This window comes from Lepisosteus oculatus, chromosome 1, assembly GCF_040954835.1.
Source record: "Lepisosteus oculatus isolate fLepOcu1 chromosome 1, fLepOcu1.hap2, whole genome shotgun sequence".
In the NCBI taxonomy this organism is placed as follows: Eukaryota; Metazoa; Chordata; class Actinopteri; order Semionotiformes; family Lepisosteidae; genus Lepisosteus; species Lepisosteus oculatus.
Genome location: NC_090696.1, coordinates 5979752 through 5993534, shown reverse-complemented (window position 1 = coordinate 5993534; position 13783 = coordinate 5979752). Strand labels below are relative to the sequence as shown.

Sequence of the window (13783 nt, the reverse complement as noted above, 5' to 3'; positions counted from 1 at the left end):
CAGTGTTAGGTTCTGTTTATCTTACGTTTTCTCTTTGCCAAATACTTGCCCAGCGCCTCACCACCCTTAGTACTTAGGCTATTGCCTGTATCTGGTTTCCCGAAGTCTACATGATAAATTACAAGCCAAGTTCGTCTGCTGTGATGTTAAAGGCAATGGATTCTTAGCGCGTTTTTGATGAAGACGTCTTCTCAGTCCGCATTTTTTCAATCTGACTTGTGCCGATCTGATATATATATATAGTACATATATTATCGCTAACGCGTTTCCCTTGACTACTACCCCCAACGTCCTTCAATGGTAGAGTAAACTTGCCTATGAAGAAACCAATTGCTCGCCTATGACTTTAGAGGTACTGCCACTCCACGCATTAGAATAACCTTGTCAGTCCCAAAGCCAAATACGCCACACTCAAAAGACCAAAACGCGGAGCATGAATTCGTTACACGTGTAGAAGGACTTGTGGTCTAATGTATCCTCAAAATAGGCTTAATTCTGGGATGTTGTGCAAGAAGTGTCGTTTAGTGAAGTAAATACCTGAGGTTTAATTACAAACTAACTTGAATTTTAATGACTAATCTGTCATGACACCTTAGTTTACTTGCAAAACGAGGTGAGTAGTCTGTTAAAGCTGTGTGAGAAAAATGTATTTTATTAGTGTTCTGTTTTACTACGTTTTATAACGACGTTTCAAATACGGGTATATTAAATTCATATGCTTATATGTGCGCACAGGGAAAAATACAATACAGGCTATAGAGAGAGAAATATATCATTGCGCCTTGAAACAAAAAGTATCACACACAGGCTTTCATGCGCTTCAGACTTCTAAGACTGAACGAAACCAACGCTCTAGTTGCGCTATTGTTTCGTGACACTCCTTACAAATCTTCTCTCGGGCCCTGCGGCGTCCACCTAGAATTTCTTGCCGCCTGCTTCTCTCATTTATTTCTTCTTTTCTACCGTGAGAACGCTGGTTTGCTGTTTTAATGGCTGACGTTAGGAGATACGCATTCTTAAAATACCTGGCTTCATAACTTCATCTCACCAACATCCTTTATGCGGTGAAAATATATGTTCTGAAATCCGCTCAGAAAAAAAAAAACCCCGTCGGGTCTCTACTCCTAGTAGACCTGTGTAATGCGTGTTGAAGAGGACAAGCTGTGCGCCCACTTGTAAGTACTGACCCTTCCCCTGCCCGAGTTTACTGTAGCGCGGCCAAGACCTGCCGTTTTGCATAAAGCTTGGCTTTTTATGCTACACGGAATAAAAACAAGACCGAGCAGAAAGGGCGCGCACACTAGGGTCCCAGCGAGAGCACTCGAAATGAACATCGCCAGACCTGCTCACCTTCCACGCGTGTTGGTGAGAATATAGAAACATGTCTCGCAATTGCTACTGGGCTCGTGTTGTGTTGAATGTAGTGCGTATCGTGGTGTGTCTTTCACCTGCCTGAAAAGCACATTTTCCATAGGGACCAATACAATGAAGTAATACAAGTTTGCTAAAGTGTTACATTTGAATGCAAAGGAAGAGATAGGTCGTTTTCAGTCGGTCTTTGGGAGCTGCGACAGTTTTCCATGTCATCCTGCAAAGGCAGACTGCGTTTAAACACTGCGTTCATGAACCACACAAACCCAAAGACAGTAAAATCAATAAAAACCCGAGGCTACAACCTGTGTTCTTCCTGTGATTTCAAGAGCAATGAACCAGTAGCTACCGAGTTGTGGTGGCAGTGTCAATAGGACAGACCTCAGTTTACTCTGTGCCTCGTTCGCGTCTTTAACTGACAGAACACATAAAAATACCGTCTGGGCTTTTATTGGAATGGGAGAACATTTTCAAAGGTCCGCAATTATACCATGAAAAGACTTCAGTATGAATTTAACTCATACTAGGTTTCTACTGTCCTGAAGGTAGTAAACGCAAAATCTCGAGTAATGACCCTTTCGACAGATGCCAAAGTTTACCGAGATCTGTGCCAAACATCGGCTATAGAAACCGGCTACCGTGTACAGCAAAACACAATCCTTTTAAGTGACTAACAACTGAAAGTGGCCTCCCGTTTCGTTCATTTTACTGTACAATACCAAACCGTGCGACTGGACGAGAAACAGCAGCTCAAATTGAGGAATAGTAGAAACACGGAAGAATCGTGAGAAAATCGAGAAATTACAGTGGAAAATATGCAATTATTTTAATTGTCTCAACCTAAACGACACGGCATTCCTAGTCTGTATGGGTAAGATAAAACGATTCTTAATAATAATGAAAGTACTACTAACCCGCAGGAGACTGACAGAAGTCTTCGCTGGATGAGTTTCCAATGGTCACAATTCTTGTCAAACTGTACTGACTCTGACCAAGAAATCGGTGTCAGTCACAAACGTGCTCTTATACAGTAATAGTAATAGTAGCTGTAAAAATCCTTTCGCACAAACCCCCACTGGAGAATCACAAGCAGCGGGAAAAAAAAACACACACACAATATCCAGAAAGAGTTTCTTCTTCTGGCGGTGGCAAAGAAGGTTCCAAATTCAACAATCCCTTAAAACCACGTAGTTCGTTCGCCGCTGTCTCTATGCCCACGTTTTCTCTTTCTCCTGTAAACGAATGGCTAGTGTCTGGGGCGCCGCTGAGCCGTGCGCCGACTGTGAGACGGGAGATAGCTTCCACCGGCAGAGCGCTCCGGACAGGAGGCTGTTCATTGCCCGCCTGCTTTGCTCCGCTTGAAAAAGTGTGAGCGCTGTTACTGGCGCGGACACGAGTGTGTGTGAAAGCTTGGCTCGCAGACCTGCACTGGCAGCCCGGGGCTGAAGGCACCAGAAAAAAAAAAAATTAGCAAGGATCAGATTTCAGCCTCTAGACCCTCTGCGAGTGCTGTGCTTGTCCCAGCCCCCTTGAGAGTTAAAGGCAGCAGGCGCGATAAAATTCGGGGAGAAACGGGGCGGAGGCTACGGCAGCGGTTCCTCCCACTGTCCCCGTTTCCAACATTCAGTCACCCCTTAAATAAATGTTTAGGCTTTGACAATTTAACTCGCTCCCGTGTGCCTCGTTCCTTAACTCTCTTTAGAACTTCAGAGCTTAAATAGTTTACAGACCATTGTCTCTTGTTATGAGTTATACTGGCAATATTTAGGGTTGTTTATTTTGAAATAAATTATATATCTAGTGACATTTCTCCACAAGCAATTCACCGTGAGCTTTTTCTACCCCCGACATTTAAAACACTGTACGTGCGAATTCGTTAAGCGTTCCTTTTTCTGTGGTCTATCAGTAATATGTTAAAAAAAAGAAACGGCTGAAGGTGTCTAAATTTATCCAGCGATCAATATCCCAGGTCAATAGGCTTACTTTGAAGCTGACAACTGCCTCATAGAAAACACTCGGTTATAACTCAATTAAATGAATTAATATTCATATCAGGAGTCGTCCTTAAATTATACTAAGCATTCTGTTACATTTGCTAACAGTTAATTCATGGTTAATGTTTAAAAAAACACAGATGAAGTATTCTTTACTAACCCTCCAACTAAAAGTTTTTATACTAGCTACTTCTTGACACAAAAGAAAAACGCGTACACTAAGCTAAAACATTAATTGTATCAAATTTGTGGATGAACTTTTCTTTTGTTGTTGCACGATGAACTAAAACAGAAACTCCATTACTTCATTCAACCTCAAAAGCCCGGGCACTCAGAAAACAAGTCAAATAAAACGACGTTGTTGAACATACAACGGTTTGTGTAATTTATTTAAAATAACATGAAATACAATTGGATTTTTATGATCACGTAATATGATTCCAATCATAGACTTCTGTTGACCAAACATTTTTTTCTGTTTTGCCTCTAATTGATCGCGGAAAACCTATTAAGTATACCTTTTTAGGTTGTATCATTTAGTTCAATGAAGACGGATTTAAGTCGTGTAGCATTTTAGCGCTCCGTAACACAGTTTTAAATCTCAGATGTCCTAAAAACTGTCCCCTGTATTTGATATGCGTCGTGAATATGAATAATTGAAACTGAAATACCCGTTACACGTCTTCAGGATTTATAAAAATTGTGGTTGTGGCTCTTCTGTCATTTCATCCAATTTAAACACAAATTATTGTCTTTTTTTCACTCCTTTCTATTTAGCATGCCAACCAATACGTCAACTTTTCAGGCTTTTAAGCTTAAATTCTTTTTTAATAGGCGTAATGAAATGTGTAATAATCGGGAATGTGAATTAATCCACAGTGGGGCAGAGTCTGAACACAAAGAAATAAGCCAGTGATTTTCCCTATTAGCATATTTTGTAAACGAGAGCCCTCCCTTCCAGAGACCCGGGGCAGATGGTCTCTACTCGGCAAACACGCAGCACCCTGGCCGATCGTGTTTGCTCCCGCAACTCGGAGAATACACATTCACACAACCGGGCCCCTTTCAAACAAATCAGCCCCTATTCTCCTCTTGGTAAATAACACTGCACGACCACCGCTAACACACAACGTCACCAGGCAAAGAAAACTACATCATTGTGTTCTTCTATTTTACTGCCTTTATATTCTGGGAATCACAGCTCCGTAGCAACATAACAACAGCCGAATAGTTTTTTTTTTTTCCGGATGAAAGACTTCATCCAGAAATGAATTTCATTAAATTAACCGACATTAGACTAAAACAGCGCGAACGCCGTGTGCTGGCTGGTTGAGATGTACAGTCGACAACAATAATTCAGCCTATTTCACATCTCCAGCGCACTTCCAATAATCTCTTATCCAGTTCAGGGTCACGGTGGCCCCGAGCCTATTCCAGGAAGCACTGAACTCATGAGGTCGCAGGGAACACACAGCCACACCGGGGCCAGTTGTTCCTGATCAAACTAACCTAGCAGCATGTCTTTGGACTGTGGCAGGGAACCACAGCACCAAAAATAAACCAACACAAACCTGTGGAGAACATGCAAACTCCACACAGAAAGTAACCCAGGAATAACACCCAGCCCTTGGGGACTGCAAGGCTGCAAAGCTGACCACTGCGTCACTGTGGCACCCGTTTCCGCTGCTTAATGGTTGCAGTATTTCTTTTGCAATGACCTGTTCCTCTCTCCCTTTGTGTGTCTGTGTATGACCAAATCTTAATCTAAAATCCTACTTTATTAACTGCTGATTCTGAAGAAAGGCCAGGATATGATTGACTTTTTTGAATACGTGAGTCAGTTCCCCTCCTAGTCTTCTCTGTTCAAGATTAGGTCTTTTAGCCTGGCAGTGTAGGGTGTTCTAGGGCTGCAATATCCTTTTTAAACCCAAATTTTCCACAGTCTTCTAAATTAGGCCTCATCAGTGCACTGTGCAAATTGAACATAACATCCCTTGATTTCACTTCAGTATTTTAAACTACATATTGTTTCTCTCTGTGTTTAATTTACTTCCCATAAACTCCTATGTCTTCTTCACAAGGAGCTGTGTAAGATCACTGTTTCATTTTGTGTTTGTCGTTCTTATTTTTGCTACTTACTGTACAGTATGTTCTTGTCTACATTAAATGTCATATGTCCTGAATTGTATTGAAAAGCTCTTTGGATCTAAAGAGGAACCGCAACGCTGTTTTTATATTTTGGGGTTAGAATGAATCAGCTTTGATGAGTACATTTCAAACCACAATGAAAGTAATGTGTAAAACATCCAATTTACATCACAAAATCGACTACATTTCCAGGTATGTGCAGCACCATATACTGAGATTTCGAATGATTTAACAAAACGTCCAGTAACATGAAACGGCCCTATAAGATTGTGAAGAAGCAGGCTTGTGAACACATCTCTTTTGATCCAACAGAAATGTTGCTCTCGGCTTTGTGATGGTTTTGCCAACAAATACAACTTACTTGTTAGCTCTGCATGCAGTTGGACATTTGTGCGGTGAAACATCTTCTGCACAACCTGTACTTATTCACCCGTACATCGCAATACATCAGTCATTACAGTGACTAGTGAGCAGGAAGGGTCGTTTTAAAGCACAATTTCCGCAGACCCTTGCTCTCGCCCGTGGCAAGACCAAGGGTTTGCAAAAACATAGCAGAGTACAGGACTTTCACAAAGTTCACAATTTTGTGCTTAATTTGGGATGTGTACATTTTTGCTACACCGTAAATTCATTCATTTTGATACCAAGATTAATCACCGGTCTGAGAAATTGGGACTGCTGTCCCTCTTTAATTTGCAGCTTCCACAGCGAGTGACATTCTTTGATCATTTGGTATCATCTGTCAAGCTGGAGTAGCATTGGAATGATACCCGAGTCTAGATCATTGGTTTAAATCAGGAAGTGCAGTGGTCCCTAAACAGATCCCAGTGGTACTCCATTTATGATATCACCCCAATTTGAACATTATTGTTATTTCCCCCAGGTGACAATGAAGCTTGAATTGCATGGGATTATCATTGCCATAACCTTACACGTTATAGAGACAACATGTGTTAGTTTATAATTATTTTGTTTGGCTTTGTCAACCTATTTTGGATGGGCACTCCAGAAGCAATTTTCCATTCAACGCACAGTTCAGTGGACTTGAAGGTTTACTTGAAGTGAATGAACTTGAAGGCTGAGTGTTCGAATCCCAGGTAAGACACTGCTCTTGTACCCTTGAGTAAGGCACATCACCTAAAGTGTTTCAGTAAAATACCCAGCTGTATAAATAGGTGCTTTAGAAACAGCATTGGCCAAATGAGAGACTACTGGAAGAGATTTGTTGATGGTTGATGAATAACATCAGTACAATTGATGAAATATCATCAGACTGCAGAAGAACAACACCTCCAGACATATTCTTATTTGGCTTGGGTTGTAGAAACCAATTAGAATAAACGATCAAGATGTGGACATTTCTGCTCTTGGACAACAGGTCCTCAGAAAGCAGCATGTTTCAGTGGATTCTGAATAAATCAAAACCCAGAAAGAATAAGAAGCTTGAGGTGCACATAAGTTGATCAGCATTAAAATAGGTTGACTGTAAGTAGATTAAATAAATTGACGCTTTAAGGGAAAATATAGGCTCAGGAATTTCAAATTGCTCGTTCAAACATGTTTTCTGTTCAATTTTATATCTCTACCTCCATCAGAATTATTTAATGTTGCTGTTAACATTTACAGTATGTTATATAGAAGATTAGAGAAGTAACAAGCTCTACACACTGCATTGTAGATGGTGTATTTGTTAAACCTATGTTAAGTAATAAGTAATAAAAAAGTCATTTCAGTATAGTAAAATAGCCGTTTTGTGTTGATGTGTCGCTATCTTCTTAGAGATATTAATGATTAAGAAATTATTAATGATAAAAAAATATTACAGAAAGCATGCTTAAGTTCGTCAAACAATAAAGCACTCTAAAAACGTTTCTGTACTACCCAGTGAGTAATTTCTTCTTGTGCCAATACCTTTAAGATTTGTCCATACAGGCTGTACTCTGTACAGGCAATGTATGACCCTCAGCGGCTGCGTGTGGACTTTATTGAGATGTATTGCTCTCTGCTGCTCTAATCTACGGTGTAACAGTTTGGACACTGCTTCACCGCTTACCACTGCCCCAGCGAGCGAGCCGAGCTGTCTGATCCGAGCGCTCGCTTCGCCATTGACGTCATACAGTAGATTCACGACACTAACCCTAGCTCGACGAGTGCTCGGGGGAGGGAGGTAAGGGTCGGTGACTTTTGCGAAGTTTTAATGCAAACTGCAAGCTGTCAGCCGCGCGGTGTACAGTGAGTGCACGCGGGGAGCTAGCGAGAGATGCGAATAATACCGCACCGACATCGCATTTCCTTTCAATGAATCTCGCCAACAGACAAAGGGATCGATTTATAAACATATACCCACAGCTTTAGGAATTAAATATCACCCACAGAGGTTGCACTCCCGCATCTGCGGAACCGTGTTAGGCGGCGGTGCGCGTCTGTGTATTGAAAACATTTGGAGAATTATGTACCGACAGCGCAGCTGAACTCTTCATACCTTGGCATTTTTTTAAGAGGCCGCCACCCCCGGGTGGAGACAAATGTCCCATACCGGTATTGGAGGGAAGGGGGGGATTTTGCAAAAGACACCCTTGGACGGGGCCTTGGGAAGCAATCTCCGCAGTGCCGAGCAAAGACAGTTTTACAGCCGGCCGTACAATGGCCAGAATGCCTGCCCTGATGAGGCTCATTTAGCATGCCTGGGACCCGACTGACCTCCTGCCGCTTCACCGATCACTAGCTCCCACTACCCTCCTCCCCCTCTCCTCTTCTTTATATCAACTTTCATCGGACAGAAAGAGCCCGGGCATCGACAACAGTAGCCATTCAAGTCTCCGGGACACACCTTTCTGACCCACTCCGAAGAAAACTGCTTTGCAAAGCGAATACGCCCGGGAATGTCATAATCCCAGCCCATTGTGTTGTGATAAAACATCAAACACCTTTTTAGATAGTTGGCGCACACAAAGACGAACTGCTAAGGGTTCACCTCGAAAATCATTTTAGGTTACTTTGATAAACATCTTTTTTTTTATCACGGGCAGATGGCAATGGAATTATTTTGTAGTAGTGAAGAATCAGTTTAAGACGCCACATGGCTGTGCGTGAAGGGCCGCATTTTACCAACATTTTAAAATAAATAAGATAAAGCTAAAGATTAAACACTGTAATGAGTCATAAGTCATGGCAATAAAGCTCTTTTAACTCGACCAGATGAAATAGTTATGTGTAAGCCGGGAAATCAATATCGCAGGAGTTTATATGAACATACAAGCATTTAGCTTTCATCTTTCGAAATATCTCATTCACAATACATTAAATACGTCTATTTACGTCAACGCTCAATGCGTACAGAAATAATGTATGGTTTACAAATGGTAAATTACAATTCAAAGCAAGAACCGGGGAAACGTTTGCAATGAGTGTGATAATGTGGCTCGATATTCTGGCGATTAATACATAAAATAAAATGTACATTTTAAAATAAAGGTAATGGAAATTCGAGGAATGGAAATTTGAATGTGTATTCTTTAACGGCGATTTAGTTTTGTTAATCTTGAGGTCAACGAAGGCAGAGGTGAGCTCGTTTAGGCTAATAATTACTTGTTTGTGTAAAACCTATCATGTCCTAATTTAGCTTACAAACCAATTAGCGTTGTAACACTGTGGGACCGTGCCACTAATTTAGTGAAAATAAGCCGTAAAGAGCGTCGATGAGTGTCATTTCTCCAGCTTGTTTCGACAGAGCAGTTTTATGGCACCATAAAGTCCGAGCAAGTTGGTTTTAATCATCTGCTAAGTCAGAAGTCGAGGCTGTATGCCCACTGGCGCCCCACATTCGCCTGTCTGCGCGAAGTTCTTTCTGTTACAACATCCACTTTGTCTAAATCTTTAACTACAAGAATTTCAGAAACCATTTATCTCCCAGGCGGTTTCACCGTCTCGTTCTGTAATTGTTGTTATAAAAAGACATAGCATAGGATAAACATTGAATTGGCAGTGCTATATTGCACACATAGAAATGGAATATTCTTGGATTGGACGTGTGCTCGGATTTCACAGTGTTCTGTTAGAAACATCATTATTTTGAATGTTTGGTATAAATTGAGCCACCTATTCAAATGGAACCAGTATTTTGTCTTTAATTAGACTAGGGATGATGTTTGCGGAGTGGTGGCACTGTGGCTCAGGATCTGCGCCTGTGGCTGGAAGGTTGCCGGTTCAAATCCTGCAGCTGGCAGAGGAATACTACTGTGTTGGGCCCCTGAGCAAGGCCCTTCACCCCAACTGCCCCAGGGGTGTTGTACAGTGGCAGACCCTGCGCTCTGACCCCAAGCTTCTCTCTCCCTGTCTGTCTCCTGGAGAGCAAGCTGGGGTATGCGAAAAGATAATTCCTAATGCAAGAAATTGTAAAGGGTTAATAAAGTGATGTTATATTAACCCCGGCAGCAAGATGGCACAGTGGTAAGCATTACTGCCTTGTAGTCTTGGACCCTGGGGTGCTGCCCATGTGGGTTTCCTCTGTGTGCTCCAGTTTCTCCCCACAGGCCAAGGAGATTCCAGTGTGTTTTTTGGAAAGCTGGCCCTTTTGTGTGTGTGGCTGTTCCCTGTGATGGGCTGGCGTCCTACCCAGGGTGCACCCTGCTTTGCACCCATCGCTTGCTGGGATAGCCGCCAACTCCCCCGCCACCCTGAGTTGGGTGAAGTAGTTAGAAAATGGATGGATGGATTATGTTAACCCATTAAGTGACACAGGGAGAACACAAATTAGAATATAGTCATATAGAAACTGAAATGGTGGACAAATGGTGAAGGAAAAATTAAAGGAAACATCTGACATCACTGACATTAATAATGACAGCAGGAACAAGTCAATGGATTTGGCCAGGACCAAATCATTTATTAAAAACCTGTGACACACAGGCCACATAAAAATATTGTGTGCTTAACCAGTTTCTGCGTCTCATCCATCATATTAATCCTCCTCTATGAATTGGCTTCATCACTCTGCTCTCCTCCCCACTGATAGCTGGTGTGTGGGGAGCGTTCTGGCGCACTATGGCTGCCGTCGCATCATCCAGGTGGGGCTGCACATTGGTGGTGGAGGGGAGTCCCCATTACCTGTAAAGTGCTTTGAGTGGAGTGTCCAGAAAAGCGCTATATAAGTGTAAGCTATTATTATTATTATTATTATTATTATTATTATTATTATTATTATTATATTTCAAACAACTGTAAGCGATCCATTAAATTGCTCTAGTCTTATTCCCGGTGTCCTGGTCAAATTTCCAGCTGGCCTTTACCAATCATGGCCTCCTAATAACCCCCATCTATGAATTGGCTTCATCAGAAATCTGCAATGGATTTCTATAGAATCAATTGACGAAAAAGTGAAACCCTAAACAGCAAGGGTATAAAAGGAGACTAAGATGGAGTTTAAAATGGGGGTGGGGGGGATGTCTTTACACAAAGGGTTGTGGGAGTCTGTAACATGCTACCACACCATATCCAAAACGAAACCCTGGCTATTTTCAAAAGACAACTTGAGAGATTCCATTAGCTACAAGACATTACTACTGCTATTATTAATAACAACGAGGGCATGTGAAATGAGTTTAAAATATGTCCAAGCCTTTTACAGGGCACACTATTGGAGAAGAAGTCATAATCACGTCTTGAGAAGTATTTAAGTGTAACTGTTATCTGATTGGTGATGATTTCTAAGTTTTCATTTTGCAGACATGAAGAAATGTGGGGGGCGCTGCCCAGCCAGGGCCTGCCATCATGCCCAGGGTGTGTCCTGCCTTGCCACTGTTGCTTGCTGGGATAGGCTCCGGCTCGGCTCCCCTGTGGCTCTGTAGTGGATGAAGTGATTGGAAAATGGGTGGATACCGGCATGGAGGTGAGATTATAAATCAAATGTAAATCCAAAACACGGCACTTAATTATAAATAAGATTCAAAACACAAATAAAAATCCCGATAAAAAAATAATGATAAAAATCTGTGGACAAAAATAAATCCTAAGGATTTTATTAGGGAGTCTTACACATGCATGCACTAAAATAAGAAAACCACCCCACCTCTCCTCTTCTCTGTTCAGCATTGACAAAAACAAAAAGGCTTCGCTTAAACTGCGTGCTTGTCAATGGAAGTTCATCGGACAAGATCTAGCAGAAGTGATGTAATGCTGTCAAAGCAGACAGAAAAAAATCAAAGAGGTTATTAGCGTCCGCTAAGGCGAGTTAGAGAGGATGGTGGCCCACACTCAAACACCCCCTTCCTTTTGAAGTTTCAGAGGAAAAGCTGTCGAAAGACAACCCTTAACCTTCAGGAAGCAATCTGCTGTTGTGCCGTTTTGTTGGATATGAAAATCTGCCCAAACAAATTAAGAATGACACTTTCCTTGACAGCCCTCTCTGTGAAATGCCATTCAAGGCTGTGCTCTTTATTTATGGTGAGTGTCCCCCGTACAACTGAACGTAGTCACTTTGACCAGTGTTCGTTCACCTCTTCCCTCTACCGAGTTCCTTTTATAAACAATGACCATCGGTTATTTAAAAGGAATTGGGCTGTCAAATCCTCTCCCAGGGCAGCCTTCATCTCTGAATAAACACAGTCATGAACTCAAGAATATCGATCTGCACATCCTGACTTAGTCCGGAATGTTGGACTTGAGATAAAAAAACTAGTCTTTGTTCTTGTGTTGCTGAAATAAACAAAGGCAAGATCTCTGTGAGTTTGACCTCAGTGTACTCAGATGGAGTACATGAGTGAGCCAAAAAACACCAAGCCAGGTAGAGCCTTTATTAAGCAGGATCATTGCAGTATCAAAGATCCATGCTGTTAGCAACCTTTGAAGTCTTTTAGTGGCACCATATCTCAGGATTTAATTGGTTCAATTACATTACCCAACCAGAGCTACAAGCAGATGGCTCTTCTTATCAGTGCTTTGTTGGCTACTGATTTACAAGCAGACAAAAACATTCTGCCAGACTGTTTCTTTTAATTTGATTATCGGGGAATGCATACTTGCACTGATAATTCTGCATGTCAAGAGATGGGCTGAAGCCTCATGTTTCTTCTCAGTCGTACTCTGCCGGGAGCAGGTAAACCGAGCCAGCAGATCAGAACAATGGAGGAGCGAGATGTCTGAGGCAGGCAGCCATTGTCTCAGCTGAGAAAAAACAACAACAAAGGCCGCAGGCCAATAATTCCCGCGGATCACTTTGAAGTGCCTCTGAAATCGACCGCTGCCGAGATGGCACAAAACTCTGGAAAGTCCTCCGTTTCACGCTGATATGCTGATCGGGAAGTTTGCAGCAGTCCGGTGGGATGCTTACAGATGATACTGCATGTGTCTTGCCCGAATGAAGGTCCTTGCTGCTGACCGAATTCTAATTTTTTCGTCACACTAAACCAACTTTGAAGTGAGGGGCTGGAGTACCTGTTCAGCGACAGTGTAGAGCACAAAGGAGATCACTGTGATGAATTGCCCATTTATGACACGTTTATGAAGCAGTGTTAGTGTACCAGTCACACCGATGGAAACATAAAAATGAAGCTGAAATGTGCTGTTTGCTCTGGAAATGAATATTTTCCAAGCTCCTAAACAAGCTCCTAAACCAAAGCTGCAAATGAAAAAAAATATCAGCTCCCTGCTTTTTTTTTCAGCACTTCAAGCAATAGGTTAAATAAGGTGACACTGACAAAGCACACTGATATGAAGAAACATCAAACTCATCTGTTCAGGGTGAAACAGGGTGAGGTTTTAAAGTTAGGGCTCTTGCTGAACGCGGTCGAGTACAAATGGTTATTAGCCTTTGAGAAGCAAAGGGCAGACTCATCGCTATTGTTCAGTTTGTTCCAGGCATTGCTGTAAGCAAGAACAATTGGGAGAGTTTAACGTTCAGCTTGTGACTGGGGTAGCAAACAGGATGAGCACTTTAAGTGTAAAATGACACTCAATACAACTACAGCAGTGGTTTAGAGCTGTTGTTACTAAAAACAAGCATAGCAATAGCAATTACAGTGAGGCTCAGGTAAGTATAATTTTAATTGTCTGATTGGATGGTGTAATGATTGTTCCATACTTTCCAGAAGCTCTTCTACTGTACTAGATGTAAAAGATCTGGTAGGCCAGAATGAAGTGATCTGCATAAACTACTTTAACTGAATGTCCCATTTGCATAAGCACTCACCTTCCCCCATCACTTTCTCTCTGCCCAGGTTATCTCTGCAAGTCTGACCTTTCACCCTGCCCTCTACATTCAGAGCCTCTCCTGC

At 42.0% G+C, this 13783-nt stretch overlaps 1 protein-coding gene across 4 annotated transcripts in view; it reads right to left on the bottom strand.

Annotated features, from left to right (window-relative positions):
* Positions 1–2888, bottom strand: part of fgfr3 (fibroblast growth factor receptor 3) — a 76367-nt gene extending 73479 nt beyond the window's left edge. For all 4 annotated transcript variants that reach the window (XM_015344380.2, XM_015344382.2, XM_015344383.2 and 1 more), the window contains exon 1: positions 2286–2888. The gene's annotated coding sequence lies outside the window, so the exon portion shown is untranslated. The remainder of the gene's footprint in view (positions 1–2285) is intronic.
* Positions 2889–13783: the final 10895 nt, after the last annotated feature.